This window comes from Protopterus annectens, chromosome 10.part0, assembly GCF_019279795.1.
Source record: "Protopterus annectens isolate FY-2018-M chromosome 10.part0, PAN1.0, whole genome shotgun sequence".
In the NCBI taxonomy this organism is placed as follows: domain Eukaryota; kingdom Metazoa; phylum Chordata; order Ceratodontiformes; family Protopteridae; genus Protopterus; species Protopterus annectens.
This window is the reverse complement of record NC_056744.1, coordinates 1,116,031,680-1,116,051,228: the sequence shown is the minus strand read 5'-3', so window position 1 is coordinate 1,116,051,228 and position 19,549 is coordinate 1,116,031,680.

Below are 19,549 nucleotides of genomic sequence, written 5' to 3'. Positions count from 1 at the left end.
CACACTGCCAGTGATGTATTTGACACAAGACCTGTGTGGTAGGCAGACAAAACATAACAGGCACTCCTCTGGCCATCAAGTGGATAGGCCCACATTTGAGAGCTATGTGGACAGACTGCATTCCATGTTAAATTAGTATGTACTCACAAACCCTGTAACACTGGTGCTATACAATGCATACAACAATACTACTCACACTCTGTCTGTACTTCTGGAACCTCATCCAAAGATGTAGTCACCTGAGTGTACCAGTTCTTTTGTAAGAGGTATTGCTACCTGCTGTCTATAACACTGCTGCCCACACACAGAAAGGATGTCCACCCTACAGGAAAGGTAAAAGGACCACACCCACATTATGTAGTGATTTATAGTAGTGGGTTGCCATGACAGTGGTAATTGGAAGTACTACACAGCATGCTGCATGCATGTATCACTCACACCCCTTGCTACTGTAATGACAGCACATAGGCGCATGTATTGTACATGACATTACATACACTTATTGCAAATGTCATTACCCCACTATGTTACCAGACTGGGTGGTGTGAACTGGTTACAAGGGCTAGGTCATGCTTAGCAGGTATCGACATTGCTCCAATATAAAAGCTAAGCTGATTTGTGCACTGGTAAGTGAAGCCCGCTATGTTACCAGGCTGGGTGGTGTGAACTGGTTACAAGGGCTAAGCCATGCTTATCAGGTATCAACATTGCTCCAATATAAAAGCTAAGCTGATTTGTGCACTGGTAAGTGAAGCCCACACTGTGTAAGCCCCCTGTACATTTACCCGTAGCTTAGCTCCACACAAACATGCTTAAAGTTGTCTTAACCACACTGTATCTGGTATTTGTTATTACAAACCAAACAGCCCTTGCAAGTCTCAAACCCTGGACCCTGTACATTATAGTCACAACATGTAACCACTATGCCATGACCACTGTGAAGACAGCTGTTGTTTTTCCAATATATCTGTCAATACACATATTGATTAGTATTGAACAATTGCCTTTATTTCCAATTGTGTAGTACTTGTTATTAGTATGACTGTTGCATCACATATGTTTAATCATAATGTGCACATATGAGATACATCTGGGAAGGTCTACACAACCGTGATGTTTACACATGACAGGGATATGGATATATACATATGTTGATATATGTCTACATGTACATACACATGTATATTCATACATATGTCTGTATATACATCTGTATAGTGCATCATATATATAGCCATATGTAGATCTCTTATACATATATATATATATATATATATATATATATATATATATATATATATATATATATATATATATCTGTCCCCTTCGGTAGCTCGAACTTTTAAATGTTCGAAGATGATATGGCCGAGGCCATAACTTTGAACATTTAAAAGTCCGAACGGACTGAATGGAGATTTGCATACACTGCGGAATGGGAAGATTTCCCTTTCCACAATGTAGTGCGATCTTGGAGTTGGTATATTTAAGTAAGGGAGATGCAAGGTGGCGTTTCCTTGCTTTTTCTTTTTTTTACTTCAGTGTTCGAACTATCACAAGTTTGAACATATGGTCTCGGACATATTTGGTTTGAACTTGTAATATGTTCGATCTACTGAAGTAGCTATATATATATATATATATATATATATATATATATATATATGCACACCAAACTAGATAAATCAGTACACCACTGTTTAACGAAAGAACAGACTGCAAACCTCAGAATTTATATCATGAAATTGATCACATCAACATCAAATATCATGTTGTTTAAAACTGTATGCTTGTGTATGTATATATATATATATATATATGAAAACAATTTTTTTTTATACAATAACAGATTCCCTACACTCCAAAATGAACTACAGTTTGTGGAATGTTTGGCTAGGGCGTTTGTTATCTTTTTTTTTTTATATAGCCGAATTGTTGTGCTCATAAATTTGTTAACCTGCACTGTTTGCAGCTATTACAGTATGACTCAACTAAATCTATAGTCAGTGTTGAGCTGTGCTAAGAACATTCTGAAACTTTCTTCATCACTTGAAATTTAGACCTATTATTTCAGCCTCATGTAGTAAAACTGAAACAATCTCAGTATGGTTGGATGATAAAAATCTAGATTTTATTTAAGAGACTCTTGGCACCTATTAGAGTTGTTAAAAGAAATTAAATTAGAGTTGATGATAATTTGCTTCTCTTTACACCAGTATTGATCAAAATGAAGGTATAGAATTCATGAGGGACTATTTAAGTAAACATACAAGTCTTGACAACACTTTAATAAACACTTGTAGTTGCCTCATGGAATTGGTTCTTGACAACAATTTTTTAGGTTTGATGGAACTTTGTACAAACAAAAATCTAAAATAATTTTCTACAGAAGATATATAGATGATTTGATTTTTGTGTACAAACGCATATATATATATATATATATATATATATATATATATATATATATATACACACATACACACACAACATGATATTTTATACAAAAAAAGAAAATGATAGCTGGTTATATTTTTTATGACATGTGATCAATTTCATGATATAAAAAAAAACATTTTTTCAGTATGGTTCATTTCTTTCTAGAGATTAAAAGAAACAAAAAACAAAAAAAGTTAATTCTGAGAGGTTTGCAGTCTGTTCTTTCGGAAACATTCATCTCTCTCTCTCTCTCTCTCTCTTGTATATGTATATATGTATATATAGATATATGTGTGTATATATATATATATATATATATATATATATATATATATATATATGTGTGTGTGTGTGTATGCACATCTGTACAGATATGCCTATTTATGTAGCTATATATGTAGATATATATAACTATATGTGAATGCATATCTATTCTGATATACCTATTACTGTCAATATATATGTAGATGTCCATAAGTATATGTTCATATGTATCTATATCTCTAAATGTGTAGACATATATTACTGTGTATATGTATATATTTGAGTGTTTATATATATATATATATATATATATATATATATATATATACATATACACACATACATACACATCTGTATATGTTGATATGTATATCTGTATATATCTATATAGATAGATGGATAATTATATTTACATATATGTTCACCATATGTCCAGAACATGGAGTGGAGACCTACCTCAGCCCCAATAGTCCAAACCTCTTAATGCAAGGGGTATGTATTGCAGGTATTTTATTTTATTTTTTTTATTTTACATTTATTGACTGGGCTAGTCTAACTGGACACGTCCATTTTCAGTAGAGACCTGGGGAGAAAACCTCCACTGCAATTAAAGTAACACTACATCTTACAACTAGAAAACAAGATTTTTACAAACAGCATAATACTAGTATAGTTTACAATTTTATACAAGCTATAATTCCAGATATCTGTGGTAGAGTCATGTTTATACAGTAGAGAGCTTGCTAAGCAAGTTTAAGCTCTGTGGCAGATTCAAGATAGCCAATATTAGTAGTACGATTAGTAAGCTGAAAAAAATCACATAATCTCAGAAGTTAATAGGAGAGAAAAAAACAGTTATAAGAAAACTAGACATAAAATATGAAGGAGAATTTAATCAGGATTTATACAAGAGCATAGCCAGTGAGTTAGAAGATATTCTTTAAGTTGCTTTTTGAATAAAGATGTAAAGGAGAAAGATGAGAGTTCCCTGGGGAACAGGTTCCAAACTTTCCCTACAGTGTTTGAGAACAGTATGTCCCCAGCCTTGTTTTTGGATTTATGTATTGTTACTAGTAACCTACTGGCTGAGCGAAGGGCTGTGAGATTTTTGTAGGGGGTGATAAGACTAGTATTATAGTATTGGTAGGATGATATAGGATCTTGTGTGTGATAGTAAGTTGTTGAAATAGTAGTTGATTTTGGTTTTCTAGCCATCAGAGTTGTTTTAGATTATGACAATGGTGGGTTCTAAAAGGGGAGTTGGTGGCAAATCTGGCTATGTTGTTATAGGTGACTGCCAGTTTGTTGAGGATGCTTTTTGAAAGATTAGTATAAATGGGAGAGGTGTAGAGGAGAGTAGAGATGAGATGGGTGTGGGTAATAGTATTTCTGGCTGCAGGGGTAAGGTAGGGTTTAATTCTGTAAAGAGTGCCTAGCATTCTGTTATCTGATTTTATGGTGGTATTAATGTGTATGTCAAAGGTAAGTTTATGGTCTATTGTCACACCTAAGAGTTTGGTGGTTGGTTCCGGAGATATTATAGTACCATTATTAGACGCCACTGTAAGGTCCAATTGAGAGGACTTTATTGTAGGATTGAAGAGCAATCATTTTGTTTTTTTGGCGTTCAGGAAAAGGCAGCACCGTAGGAACTAACTTTCAATTTTAATAAATTCATTCTGGGTAAGGGATTGGAGTTCTGGTAAGGAAATAGCAGAGCATATTAATGTTGAATCATCTGCACATTGTATGCAGGTAGCTTGTGGAATTGTTAGATTTAGATCATTAATAAAAATGGAGAATAGGAGAGGGCCTAGAATAGAGCCCTGAAGAACACCAAGGGAAACAGGAAGGAGTGTGGAAAGTTCATTGTCCCAGACCACAGCTTGTTGTCTGTTTTCTAGGTAGGACTTAAACCAGAGTAGTGCCTGTGTATCAAGTGAGAGAGATTTAAGTATATCCAAAAGAAGGTGATGGTTAACCATATAGAATGCTTTTGAGAGGTCAATAAAGAGTGCAGAAGATAGGGAGTTTTTATGATTTTTGTTGATGCAATCAGAAAAGGATAAAAGGGCAGATGTGCTGTGGAATGGTCTAAAGCCATGCTGACAGCTGGCAAGTAAATTGTTGTGGAGAAGGTGGTTGAGTAGCTGTCGGTGGATACACTTTTTTATTATTTTTGCTAGTGGAGAAAGTACGGCTATAGGGTGAAAGTTTGAGAGTTCAGTAGAGTCACCACCCTTATGAAGAGGAATGATATTGGAGATTTTCCAGATAGATGGGATTGTTCCTTCGGTAATTGTTCTGTTTATAAGTATGGAAATGGGATAGGCTATGACTTTTGCTGACTTCTGTAGATATTCAGCTGGTAAGAGGTCAGCTGAAGGGGTGCCTGGTTTAATTTTTTGGAGAACGGTGCAGATAAGAGATGTAGGTACAGGTTGTAGATGAAATGAGGGAGTTAAGTTAGTTATAGTGGGTGACAGATTTGTGGTAACAGGGGATAAAGAATTGGCTAGGGATTGGATGGCATCAGTAAAGAAGGTATTGAAGGCATTAGCAATCTGTTTAGGATTGTCATGGGTGGAGCCTGTTGGGGTTGGTGTTTTGGAGTGACCTGGATGTAAGAGCCTGTTTATACCTGACAATAACTTTTGTGGTTTGTGCTGGTGGGTTTGTTGGAGTTGAAAGTAAAAGTTTTTCTTGTCAAGAAGTACAGAAGTTTTAGTAGAGTTCCTCAACTGTTTAAATTTTATGTGGTCTATTGGATTTCTAGTAGTTCTCCATTTGGCCCAAATTTTATTTCTTAATGTGATTTTTTTGTCTAGTTTAATTTGTAAGCCATGTAGCAGTTTTTGTGCTGTTTCTGATGGATCAAATAGGGGCATGGTAGTCTAAGATTTCTAGGAATTTCGTGTTGAAGTATAACTCTGCTTCCTCAAGTTGTAGATATTTTAGAGGTGACCAGTCACATGCCTTAAATTCAGTTTGGAAGCTTTCTTGATTAAATTTTTTATTAAATTGAGTAGTTCTAAATAAGTTAGAGTTAGGAATGTTGATCTTTTGTCTACATACAAAGGTTAGAGAGTGGTCACTAATGTCATCTGGAAGAGTGCCTGATTTATAAGACAAGGGATGGTTGTTAACAAGGATCCAATCTAAGGTGCTTTCTTTGTTATTAAGTTTATGGATTCTAGTAGGGGAGGTAATTGTTTGGGTAAAGTCATATAGATTTATATGGGTTGTTGGGTTAGGTGAAATACAGGTTGTCCAGTCAATATTAAAGTCGCCCAGTACTACGGTTTCTTGAGGTAAGTAAGTAGAGAGCCAGTAAAGGATATTTTCAAGGGTATTGATGTTATTTCCAGGAGGAAGGCAGGAGCATATTAAATAAATGGCTTTAAAGGTATTAATTTGTAGCTTTGCTGTAATGATTTCAGCATTACTACTAGTAGGAAGCTGCATATCAAAAGTAGGGACTTGTAGCCCAGATTTGAAAAGGATGGCTACACCACCACCCTTTTTGGTTGTGTAATCTATTCTCCGAATAGTATATCCAGGTGGAGTAATTTCATTATCCTGGGTTGTTGGTTTTAGCCATGTTTCTGTAAGGCACAGGATGTCAAAAGAATGCACATCTAGAAGTGCATGAAGGTAGGCTACTTTATTATTTATGCTACGTATATTCAGATGTGCTATAAGGAGAGAGTTAGAAGGTCTTGCTTGGGTATAAGAGGTGGAGGGAATGAAGGTGAGGGGGTTAGTGTTATCTAAATTGTTAGGGCCAGGGTCAGGGTGAATATCACCATCTAATAGGAGATGCAGATGAAGTCTGAATGTAATCTTAAAAGTTTTGGAGAAGATATATAGAGATTTACTGGATTGGAAGTAAGAAATATGAGCAAGTCTGTGGTACTTAGGAAGCAGGTAGGAGGGTATTGATGTTAAGTTTATATGGTTATAGGAGGATGGCTGTGTTATTAGTAAAGTATGCTGAGAGGAGTGGTAAAGTTTAGAGATACAGAGATATTCATAGGCTGAAAGTATATAGGATATAGATAGAAAAGGAAGAATAGTAAAAAGGAGCAATAAGCTTTTGTGAGTGGACATAGGAATAATAGCCAATAGCTAAATAAGTTAGAGTTAGGAATGTTGATCTTTTGTCTACATACAAAGGTTATAGAGTGGTCACTAATGTCATCTGGAAGAGTGCCTGCTTTATAAGACAAGGGATGGTTGTTAACAAGGATCCAATCTAAGGTGCTTTCTTTGTTATTAGGTTTATGGATTCTAGTAGGGGAGGTAATTGTTTGGGTAAAGTCATATAGATTTATATGGGTTGTTGGGTTAGGTGAAATACAGGTTGTCCAGTCAATATTAAAGTCGCCCAGTACTACGGTTTCTTGAGGTAAGTAAGTAGAGAGCCAGTAAAGAATATTTTCAAGGGTAATGATGTTATTTCCAGGAGGAAGGCAGGAGCATATTAAATAAATGGCTTTAAAGGTATTAATTTGTAGCTTTGCTGTAATGATTTCAGCATTACTACTAGTAGGAAGCTGCATATCAAAAGTAGGGACTTGTAGCCCAGATTTGAAAAGGATGGTTCATAGGTTCATAGGTTTATACTAGGCTATCTGCCCTAAGGCATTTATAAGCCTATCCCAAAGTTTTGTGGCTTACGCCACCCCTTATATGAAAAAATACTGTGCCCATTAGTTTGTTGTGCCTCTGTCCAGCAGTGACACAGAGATGATTCCCGGGGTAAACCTACGATCTCCCATCCACAGGTCAAGATTTCTCTTGAACAGAGCCAGAGAGGTGCTCTGCCTCACATGGACCGGGATTTTATTCCACAGCATAGGGAGTCTCTGAGTGATAAATCTATCCCTCCAGCACATCCTATTTATATCCGTGCTAAGGTTGCTCTAGTGGTTTTGGTGGATTTGGATTTTTTTGAGGTGGAGCATGTCCATTAATTCCGGGCTGGACATGGCCTTGTATGTCAGGCACTTGTCACCTCTGAGCAGACGGTATGCGACTGAATAGAGCTGGAGTTTCTTCAATCTGGCAGCATATGTCAGATTTTGGAGTCCCTTTATCCTTTTGGTGAGGAACTTTTGGGTCTCTCCAATTGCTGCAGATGTCGGGTGAGATACATCCCGAATGGGGCATTGTACTCGATCATTGATCTGATAAGTGAAGAGTACAGGGGAACAATGACCTCACTAGATCTGGATGTGAATCCCTTCATGATCAGGTGGGCAATGTAGAAGGTCTTTCTAAACACTTTAGCAACGTGAGTGTCAAAAGAAAGGCCACTGTCAACCTGGGTCCCCAGGTCCCTGATAACCTCTTCTGTGCTTAGTGGATTGCCACCTACATGGTAGCTTGGGGTTACCTTGTGGATGGCTACACCACCACCCTTTTTGGTTGTGCAATCTATTCTCAGAATAGTATATCCAGGTGGAGTAATTTCATTATCCTGGGTTGTTGGTTTTAGCCATGTTTCTGTAAGGCATAGGATGTCAAAAGAATGCACATCTAGAAGTGCATGAAGGTAGGCTACTTTATTATTTATGCTATGTATATTCAGATGTGCTATAAGGAGAGAGTTAGAAGGTCTTGCTTGGGTGTAAGAGGTGGAGGGAATGAAGGTGAGGGGGTTAGTGTTATCTAAATTGTTAGGGCCAGTGTCAGGGTGAATATCACCATCTAATAGGAGATGCAGATGAAGTCTGAATGTAATCTTAAAAGTTTTGGAGAAGATATATAGGGATTTACTGGATTGGAAGTAAGAAATATGAGCAAGTCTGTGGTACTTAGAAAGCATGTAGGAGGGTATTGATGTTAAGTTTATATGGTTATAGAAGGATGGCTGTGTTATTAGTAAAGTATGCTGAGAGGGGTGGTAAAGTTTAGAGATACAGAGATATTCATAGGCTGAAAGTATATAGGATATAGATAGAAAAGGAAGAATAGTAAAAAGGAGCAATAAGCTTTTGTGAGTGGACATAGGAATAATAGCCATTGTAAGGTGTAAGATGGAGATAAAGTGGAGATGATAAGGAGTGGGGATGAAATAAATGTAAAGAAAAAGGGTATGGGATGAGAGTGGGTGTGGAGGTAGGCTCTATCTAGTGAGTTAGTTAATGGGGGAAGTAAGTGATATGTGATAAGTATGTAATAGAGTAATGAGAAGAGGTTAGGGATAGGGTTACAAGGGAAGGAGTGGGGTCTTAGAGGTATAAGTTTAGGAGAAGTGGGGGTGGGTGAGATTTGGGGGTAGGGTAGGTGAGCCAAATGAGCCTGCAGGACGAACGGAGCAGGTAGACCCAGAAAGTCAAAGGTTAGAGAGGAAAAACAATCAGTAAGCTAGAGACAGCATCTGAGGTATAAGGTAGGGCAGAAAGAGCATGCCTTAAAGCAAAAAGTGATTAGGCAACATGGGCAGTAGAAAAAGAGGGGAAGAAACAGCAGGAAATCAGGAAAAGTGAAAAAAGGGTCTATTCCTAAAGCAAATCTCAGGGAGAGAAATTCCATGGGTATAGGCTAATTCCTGGGTATGTGGTGCCACCTAGTGGCGACAGGAGAAATGACTGTTAAAAAAGATTGTACAGAATGGTGACCCACTGTATCCGTTTTGTAGATAAAGTAATATTTGGAGGGGGGAGGGAGAGAGGAGGGCTGCAGTCAGCTGCTAGCATGCTGTAGGCAAGAGGTCAGACTCGCAGAAGTAAATGAGCAGAAATTAAAACACGGTTATATGCTTAGGTAATAAGGCAACATACACTGAGCATTCACTTGAGTGAAGGAGTAAGTGCACAGTTGGGCACATAGAGCAGAACGGAGTCTTCACACAGTGATGGGAGGAGATATTCCTTTCTGTTGGTCTTGGTTTGTAGGTTCCGTTTCTTAACCTATGCACAGAGGGAGTACCCGGGGGTAGAGCAGCTGTAAAATAAAGAGACAGAACAATAGTGAGTAAGGGAGGTGTAGAGAAGGACAGAAGGAGACAAATAGAAGAAAAAAAGTTAGGCTGGGTGATAGGACAGAAGATAAGAATTAGGGAAAATACTAGGAAGCAGAGGGGGGGATATTAGAGGGACATACAACAGGGAAAGGACAAGACAAAGAGTAAAGAACAATTTCCCCTAGAACCCAAAGAAGAGCAAAACACCTGGCTGTAATATAGGACAGGCAAAAAGAGTTGCAAGTAGAAACCCACACCTTTGGTCACACATGAACAGTAAAGATAGAGGCCATAGTACAGGGGAAAGGAGGAGCAGCAAGAGCAAAAATACAATTTGTATTACAACTGCAGTGGTGGTGCTGCAGTAGCGTTGTCACCTCACAGTAAGACGTTGTCCTGTTTGATTCTCAGCTAAAGCTTCTTCTTTGTGGAGACATGCATGAATGGGCGTACCTTCATTGAAGGTTGTGCGTCAGAGCTGGCAACTCGGCATGTAAAAATCTACTGCCTATCATTAGTGGACCAGAGTTCAGCTGTGGCGACCCCTAACTGGGAAAAGCTGAAAGACACAACAACATTACAACTGCAGCAAAGGTCCCTGAAACAAAACACAATGACTGTTACAATAAAAGCAGTTAGAGATATATCTTAAAAACAGTAATGTAAGTTAATATTTGCACAAATCAAAGCTGAGTATAGAGCCCTTAATCCGCTATACATACATGTAGGGTATCTAGAGCCAACATTGTGAGGTTATAGTGAAACTAAGCTGGCTGCATCAATTTAGAGACTATAGCTGGTGTAATAATGCTGTGGGGTCAGCACACAAATAGTGAGTAACACTTTCCTATCACAGCCGCATTAAACTATATTACACATTGGTGTTGCCAATCCATCATAAAATGAGACATGAGGTAACTAGTCTCGGACAGGATAAATTAGACTACTAACAGCAGTACCAGGCCTATAACAGAACAGAGACTAGGCCAAAAAGGACAAACATAAAACAAAAGCAAACACAGTACACATGCAATTACGTAGAATGACTACGACACGCCAATGCACTGGGAGAGCTAGTTCCCCTCGTAAAATGCTAATTCAATCACAATTCATAAGACAAGAGCAGAAACAGCCAGCAGCATGGAGTTTAAGAGAAACAAGAGTTATATACACATGATTACATATGAAGACCACTGAGGTCAACTCTTACCAGTAGGCAAGACAGGCAGCTGGACCACAGGACCGATTGGGGAGAAAGTGTACTCACTAAGATGGACTATGGAATTTAAAAATGGCACCGGACAGCCCTCCTACTAGAAATAACGTCTAGGGCGGACGTCACAAGGGGGAGGGGAAAAGGAGGTGGGAGGTGAGGTAGGATCTGAGCGGGGGATGAAAAAGAGTGGGAAAAAGGATCCAGAAAGTCAAACAATCAGTAAGCTAAAGAGACAGCAGCTGAGGTTTAAGGTAGGGCAGAAAGAGTGTGACTTAAAGAAAAAAGTGATAAGGCAACATGGGCAGTAGAAAAAGAAGGGAAGAAACAGCAGGAGATCAGGAAAAGTGAAAAAAGGGTCTATTACTAAAGTAAATCCCAGGGAGAGAAATACCGTGGGTACAGGCTAATTCCTGGGTATGTGGTGCCACCTAGTGGTGACAGGAGAAATGACTGCCAGTAAGGATCGTACAGAATGGTGACCCACTGTATCCGTTTGGTAGATAAAGTAATATCTGGAGGGGGGAGGGAGAAAGGAGGGCTACGGTCAGCTGCTAACACCCTGTAGGCAAGACGTCAGACTCACAGAGTAAATGAGCAGAAATTAAAACACAGTTATACACTTAGGTAATAAGGCAACATACACTGAGCATTCAATTGTGTGAAGGGGTAAGCGCACAGTAGGGCGCGTAGAGCAGAACAGAGTCTTCACACAGTGATGGGAGGAGATATTCCTGTTGGTTGTGGTTTGTAGGCTCCATTTCTTAAGCTATGCACAGAGGTACTACCCAGGGGTAGAGCAGCAGTAGGTGAGACAGGCAGCTGCACCACAGGACCGATTGGGGAGATAGTGTCGAGATAGGTATATATGTAGACTGTTGCTACTGTAATAGGGGTTGTCTTTAACAGACATGTTGTGTGTAGGAGGTCACGTCTGCTTTTAACATGTGCGCCATTGGCTACTGACAGACATCCTAAGGACATCATAGTACAGTACCACTACTAGCACAGTAATGGACTACAGCAGAGATATGGGCAATAAATGTGAACAGTCTGACACACTCTGGTCAGTCCAGAGGTATACACATAACATCTTAATGGAAGACATGTGGACCAGGCTTGACAATGCGGATGTTAACAGCCATGTAAATGGGTATATCACATAAATACTGGAATACATATGCCCACATAGGTTATGCATTCACACACTCCTATCTGTCCTGACACATAATAACCATTGGTGCAGAGGTCACATGGCCACATACCACATATGTGCCACTCACACACTAACCCTACATATACTGGGCCACTACACAGTGTGGTCCGATGGCTGTCTGTGGTATGGGACATGTGTGTGTTTGGCCCTACAAACATGTAAGCCAATAGGGTACCATACACTTCAGCAGCATGTAACAAGAACAGTGACATCTACCACAGTCTGTACACAGGCCAAGGTACACATTCGCAATACACACACTGTCGACAATCACTATAAGTACACAGACCTCAGTACTGTAGACACAACCACAGAAAGCCCAGGTTGTGTTCTCAAATCTAACCCCTACTATACATAACATGTGTAGCAGTCTGATATCTCACTGGCTTGTTATCTGATATGATGTCAATAAATAATGGTGTACAGAACATATGTACCTCTTACTGCATGACATATGTACAAAGGTTGACAGAGTTGTGGTTGGAGGCACACACACACACACAGGGCCAATATTGACATATTGTGGTGATAACCTCATACATTTACTGTTGAAACAGGGTTTGTTGTGACATATGTCCTATGAGGGATATGAAGTCAGTAACTCTCATGGCTGTCACCATGTACTGACTGCAGTCCTCATACTATGCTTCTGCAGGTCTCAGATAGGTGTTCTGTGAGTAACACAAGAAACTCAAGGAACCACACACTGCCCAGTCTGCATATGACCCTACAGATGGGGGTTTCCTCAGAAACATAGCACTGTCATGACAGGTATTAAAACATGTAGACCAGCCATATCCACACACACACTGTTAAACTGACATTACTCCAAATGCAGAATAGCAATACTTACATTCTGTAGTCATGTCAGGCACATCCCCCTCCTGTGTGTTGGCCTGTTCTGTAGTCATGTCAGGCACATCCCCCTCCTGTGTGTTGGCCTGTTTCCACAGTGTATGTTGTTAGAGGTAAGCCCCATATCCATCTGTGATGCTGTTTGCCAAACACCAGATCTAGGTCCTGCTCACAGTGAATGAAAAGGCCCAACACCAACATGATATTCCTAGATATTGGAGTGTGTTTCCATGCAATTGGCCATGGGAATATTACTGCAGCTGTTCCGCATGCAATCAGATAGAGGAGGGCTGCAATTTATGCAGAGGCCATCAGCTGCTCATGAGCATCACTTACAAAACACAAGCTGCTGCCTAAGCAAAGCAGGTGTAGTTATCCACATCCACTAGAGAGGGAATGAGAGAGACAGACAGAGACAAAGTAAGTCAGGGAGGGATTGGGAGAGTAAAACCTAAGCATGTTTGTGTGACACACCTACCAGTACAGGGTTTCAAACCCCTAACTATGTATTGCTATCACATGTTTATACAGTTATTGCATGTACCACATAGCTTACATGTTGATGAGCTGACTAAATGTATATGTGATGGTGAGTGACATCTGCAATAGTGATATGGTAGCAATACGGTAGGTGTAGTACATGTGTCTATCCACATGCACAGGTGTCAGCGTCAGCACAGCCACACTCTCTCAAAGAATCACACACATTGACACACTTGGCAGGTCAGAAATACACTTCCTAACTAGTTAAGTTTCCCACAGTACAGTAATATGCAGGTATGACATGCACCACAGGGGTTATCTGGAGGTTATATGGGCAAAGGGCATGTGAATGCATCTGAGATCAAATAGTATGCTTCTGTATGCCAATGGGAGTTGTAGTGAGTGTGAATGTGTTCGAAAGCATCGTACACCACACACAGAGACAGGGTGCCAGTAATGACATGCATGCATGCATTGCTTCATGGGTGTGTAGTGGTTGTCTGTGCTGGAAGGCTATACAAGGCTAGGTGAAGGGTAAACCTTGGCATCAGGCCACATGACAATGGTCTGCAGTGTGGCTCAGGGGTGTAGTGTCCGGATTAGCCCACACAGGTGGGTATTGTATTCACCATCCAGTCACCTGGGTAACTATTGTGTGTGGCCATTGCTGTGAAATGCTTGCCATGTATGTGTTCTTTAGTCCATGACATGGACGCTGTCTGGTATGTTCACACATCCCACATGTATGTACAGTGACATGTGGAAGTGTACCTGGGGTGTCTGGCTCATGTTGTGTACACAGATTGTTATCATAAAATGTGCCTGTCCTGGCCTCATGTGCCGATAACTGGTAATGGACAGCAGGTTGAGCTTGCACCTAAATTGATAGCATGATACAGCTATTCCCTGGTGTCAGTGGCATCTGTCCATACAGGGCATGTGCTTAAGGCATGGTATGTTCTTTGTGGGTCACAGTTGATGGCACCACAGGTGTTGCAGGCATCCAGTCAGGAACATAGTGAAGGCACACTGTCTGCATGTATGTGCCTATTGTACTGATGGACAGGGTGCCATGCCCTCTGTAATCCACTGCAATCACATCATGGTTACTATTTGTGGGCAATATGCAGGGTACTACCAACATAGCGGTTGTTGCCTAGGCAAGTGTGTTTGTGTATGAGACATGGTTGAGAGTGCTCTCTGTGTAATACAAGGGTTGCTACCTTTGTTTGCCAGACCTTGATGTCATATGTAGGGGTATAGATTGCCACCCCAGCCTCTTGGCTATTTCACATCTGTTATCCTTGTAAGGTGGACATTGTGACATATAATAGGGCCACCATATAAAATATTTGCAAAACCCGCTCCACAATGAGTCCAGTTGTTAGACACTCACTGCCACCTCCACACAGGATACAAACGACAAACACACACACTTGCCATTTCTGGGATTAGAACTCCTACCTAACTAGTTTATTGCAGTACAGCATTACGCAGTTATAGGATGCTCCATGGAGATTACTGGGCTACACCTTTCCGAAAGGTGTATTTCACAGTGAATGACATCAGCAGACTTGCCAAAGTAGGGCATTTGAATTGTAATGAGTGTCACTAGCCTAAAAAGCATTGCTCCCTACACAGACAGAGATGCACACACACACAAACACATACAGTTGCCATGTCTGGGATTAAAACTCCTACCTAACTAGTTAATCACACTACAGCATTACACAGTTATAGGATGCACCAGGGAGATTACCGGGCTACTCCTTTCCAAAGGTGTATTTCAAAGTGAATGACATCAGCAGGCTTGTCACAGTAGGGCTATGGGGAGGGCAGTGTATGTGCATGGGCCATAACCCATTGATCTAGAGGTAGACACACCACACTCAGGCACACACAGGTTTATATTCCGCAGGTATGTGTATACAACTTCTAGATGACTTCTGCCATGTACAGTCATGTTGCACAGCTAGCACTTGCACCACAGAGTCTGTAATGCTGAGGGATACTAGTGACTAATGTATACAGTAAGTGACATTTACACATCATGCGGCTGTAGCCATTTGGCTGTGTGCTGGGTGGGACAGGCCTCGATGGAAGGCTCTTTGTCACTGTCACTCCTTTCCACACATCTATGTATGTGCACTTTTGGCATATTATAGTGTGTTGTCCTTGGATATATGTGTGTATTCCTATCCAATGTGTGGGCAAATCATGACTGCTACATACTGAAGAGCGTATGCACTAACATCTGCAACTGTCAGATATGTATGGTCCACTGTAGTTGGCAGACATGGGCTTCATTTGTTTAAGTGTGTGAGCATGCCCAGTATGCCCTTCTGTATTGAATGTATGGATCCATTCCAGGCAGTTTGTACTCCAGTGCAGACCTTTGTGTTCTACACCTACAGATAGCAAACTGTTTCTGCAGGATATCTGTAGATCAGTTGGCAATATGGGGTCAAACTGTACAAAATATAGTCTGTACTGTAGGTGACTGTACCTGTGCTGCTTCTGCTACATGGTATTGGTGTTAGCAGAGATATTCAGACATGTGTACTGTTATACACTGTGATGTTTTATGTCCTCAAGTACTGTCAGGTGGACATTTTTGCTCACAGTGATGCCCTGGGGAACACAGGGTGAATGCAGCTGTGTCTGGTATTGTGGTGAAACACCTACATATTCATGAACATCTATGCCATTCTGGAGGGGGTGCTGCAGACACTTGCTGCTGGATCTGTGTATCCAGTTCAGCACCTTGGTACAGTGCTGGCAGAGGATCCCATACATGTACATCCATCAACATGACAGTATGGCCTTATCTTGCTGTGGCAATACCTCACAGTTGCACGGATTCACGCAGGTTACCCAGAGGCAGGGGTCTTATGTCACGACATAACCCATATTGGGGTGTATGGGCCGGTTTATAGCCACCCATTTTGGTGTTTGCAGCCAGGATAGTATGTGCACACAGCTGTGTGTCAGATCTTGCACATTATATGCTGCCCATGCTCCCACCCCCACCTCTATTATTCTGTCCTCTTCCATACATTATGCATACATTCTCTGATACTTTCCCTATAGTTATCACCTCATCACAACTGTGTTTTGGTGTTGATCCACAGTTCATGTAGTGGGACATGATGAACATGTTACTGTGGTTTGTCCACATGGCCTTGCATATGGCCTATGTGGTGTGTGTTATGTTGTTGTTTGGGTGTCCATGACATAACATACATTGGAAGTATGGGTGAGACACAGGCCTTTTGCAGAGGCCTGTAGGCCATTTGGTGGTGATGTGGGCCAGCTGTAGCAGGCCGTTGCAGTCAGTCTATCCTACAGTCCCAGCTGCAATACAGTATATTCCTCTGGGGTGACAGGGTAGGTGTGCTAGGTGTTCATGCCAATACTTTCTATCAGTATTGATCAGGTGGTGTGGATGCTGGCAGGGTGCTGCATACAGCTAGGGATACCCCTGCATGGGACACCTACACTGCATGCTGCATTCTTTCACTATTGCCGTACACAGATGGGGGTCATATTGTACACATTCCCAACAGCAGGGATATGACTAGAGAGGTACCTGTGGATGGTGTTTGGGTGAGCTGGGTGAATGTGTGCTATGGACACTACTTGCATCTGACTCACAGATATGCATGGGGCATTCCAGTTATGCTGGCTTGTGCAGGGACATCAGCCATTTCCAAATACATCAGTCCTATGACCTTTGTGATCTGCAAGTGTTCGGACAGGTGACATCATATTTCCTACTACAAGCCCAGATAATATGATGCATACCTGTATGTACAATTCCAAGGTTGTGTCGTTTTCATGTTTACACGTTATATACTGCATGTCTGGGGTACTTTTCACTGTGTAGTGCTTGTATATCTAGCCAAACAGTAATGCCATGTCCATCTTTCAGATGGTGACACATATTACCACCATACATTTACAATGGCTTAGTGCTAGCATGTGATATACTGGGGGGAATTGTCTTTGGCACTGCAGTTGTGAGGACTTGGCACTGTCATCGGAAGTAGTGGGCAATGGCCATGTTAGAAAAATATATATCTAAACATATATGAAGTGCTAGTTTAGAAGCAAATAGTATGTAATGCATTTTATTCTATTTTACAATATGGCAGTAGAAATGATCTTGCATGTAATTGCTTGAAGCTTAGCTGCAGTGTGATTGAACTCTGACCCTGGCAGTAACCAGCTCAGCAGGCTTATGTCTTTCAGCATTAATTATCTGCTGGGTTAGAGAAAAATAAATGTATGTACATGTATATCTTTCTTCCTTCCACTGAGTAGGATGGCCTTGTGAGCTCTATCAAAGATAGAGTACAGCTGCTTACCAGAGAGACAAAGGAGCATATTAAGAAATGAACTGACTATTGTATTCGAACAGGCCTGGAACCTTGAAAGAGCAACATTTACAGAAAGACATTGTAACTGACCAGGTGCCTTGCAAGGCTGTATTATTCTCATGGGAAAACTTTTAAAAAGTATAACCTCAGCACTTTCTTATGAATAGAATATTGTAGACTGTAATGATGTAAGTGCCCTGTGACTGACCACGTCAGTAAGGTGGGCAAAGCTGATTGCAAATAGTATAAAAAGATGTATACTTCATGAATGTAATTAGTCAAAACTCTATACTTGTACTGTATAGTTTTTTGCCTCCTGGTGTACACTAGTAAAACGTTTTGAACTTGAGCTTCCTGTGTTATTGACTGTCATTTTGAAAAGCCTAATGATTTTTACAGTCTGATTTTAACAATTTGACATTTTGGTCCTTCTTAGCCGGAATTCCCTTGGTAAGCTACAGGTCAGAGTGCATGGGTGGTAATAAATCGGAGAAGTTGCCAAAATGGTTCTTCTTGAGTGAAAAGACCTCCGACTGAATTGTTGTGTGTAAAGAGGCTGTCCACTTTCTGATCTGTGGCTGAAAAGCGGAAAACTGGATCCCAAGAAGAAAATGTGCAGTCATAAATGGGAGGCTCAGGTAAGGAGAGTTTCCCTCTTTGTCTTTGTTTTAGATCAGGGACCAGGTTACAGTGTACTGTTGTTAAGATTTGTGATAGCAGGTCGAGAACGAATTGAAGTACTGTATATTTGGTCATAGATCAGGGGAAAAACAGAGCAAAACAGTCATTCTAGACACTACTGTGGATACAGGGAAGAAGATACCACGTGGTACAAGAGAAGGGTTACGTAACAGTCTTTTTTAAGACATGGGAAATCAGTGCACTAAGAGATCGCGAGATCCGCCCCTGACGGATGATGCGAAGTATATGCAGTTGCAGAGAGCAGATAATGTGAGATATTTTGCAAAATGGGTTAATAAATATGAATTTGATGGTAAATTAGACAAAATTTCGTTAGTGAAACTTTTGAAACAGTTAAAATCTGACGCAGAAGGTCAGGCGAAAAAACAGCGACAATTGGGTATTCCTCAAGCACATAGGTGGATTGAGGAAGTGAACCGAAGGAACAGAAGACTAAAAATAAGCATTATTCTTAGACAAAGAAGATAATAATACAGTAGTAGCGGCCCCTCCCCTCCACCTCCGATACCTTATCCAGGATATGAGCGGGGAGGCAGGCTGGGCCCCACGTTATCCTGTGGCAACAGGGGTATTAAAACAACCATTTGTAAGAGAACCTATTGAAACTAGATCCCGAACACGTAAAACACTTAGGGACACTCAACTAAGAAGAGATTCACTAGAAGAGAGTGAGGAAATCTGTCCATTAATTGAAGTACCAAACCCTCAGGCAGGACAGGAAGGCCAGGACCCAACTCTCTTAGTGTATAGACCATGGACGCCGGAAGATATCCGGAAAGCTACAGAGGGTATTCCCCATCCAAAAATTAATCATGAAAAGTTTATACAAGATTTACAAGGTATGCGATTGAGTTACCACTTAAATGGGGAAGAAGTAGAGAAGGTGATTAGACAAATTATAGGTCCAGACTGGCACATGGTTTGTGGTGTCTGGAGTGCTCGTGACGCACAACTTAAACCACTCCTACATAGTGACGCAGAGTTAGACACTAGGTTGAAGGGTCTTATGGGCCAAATTACTGAAAAATGGA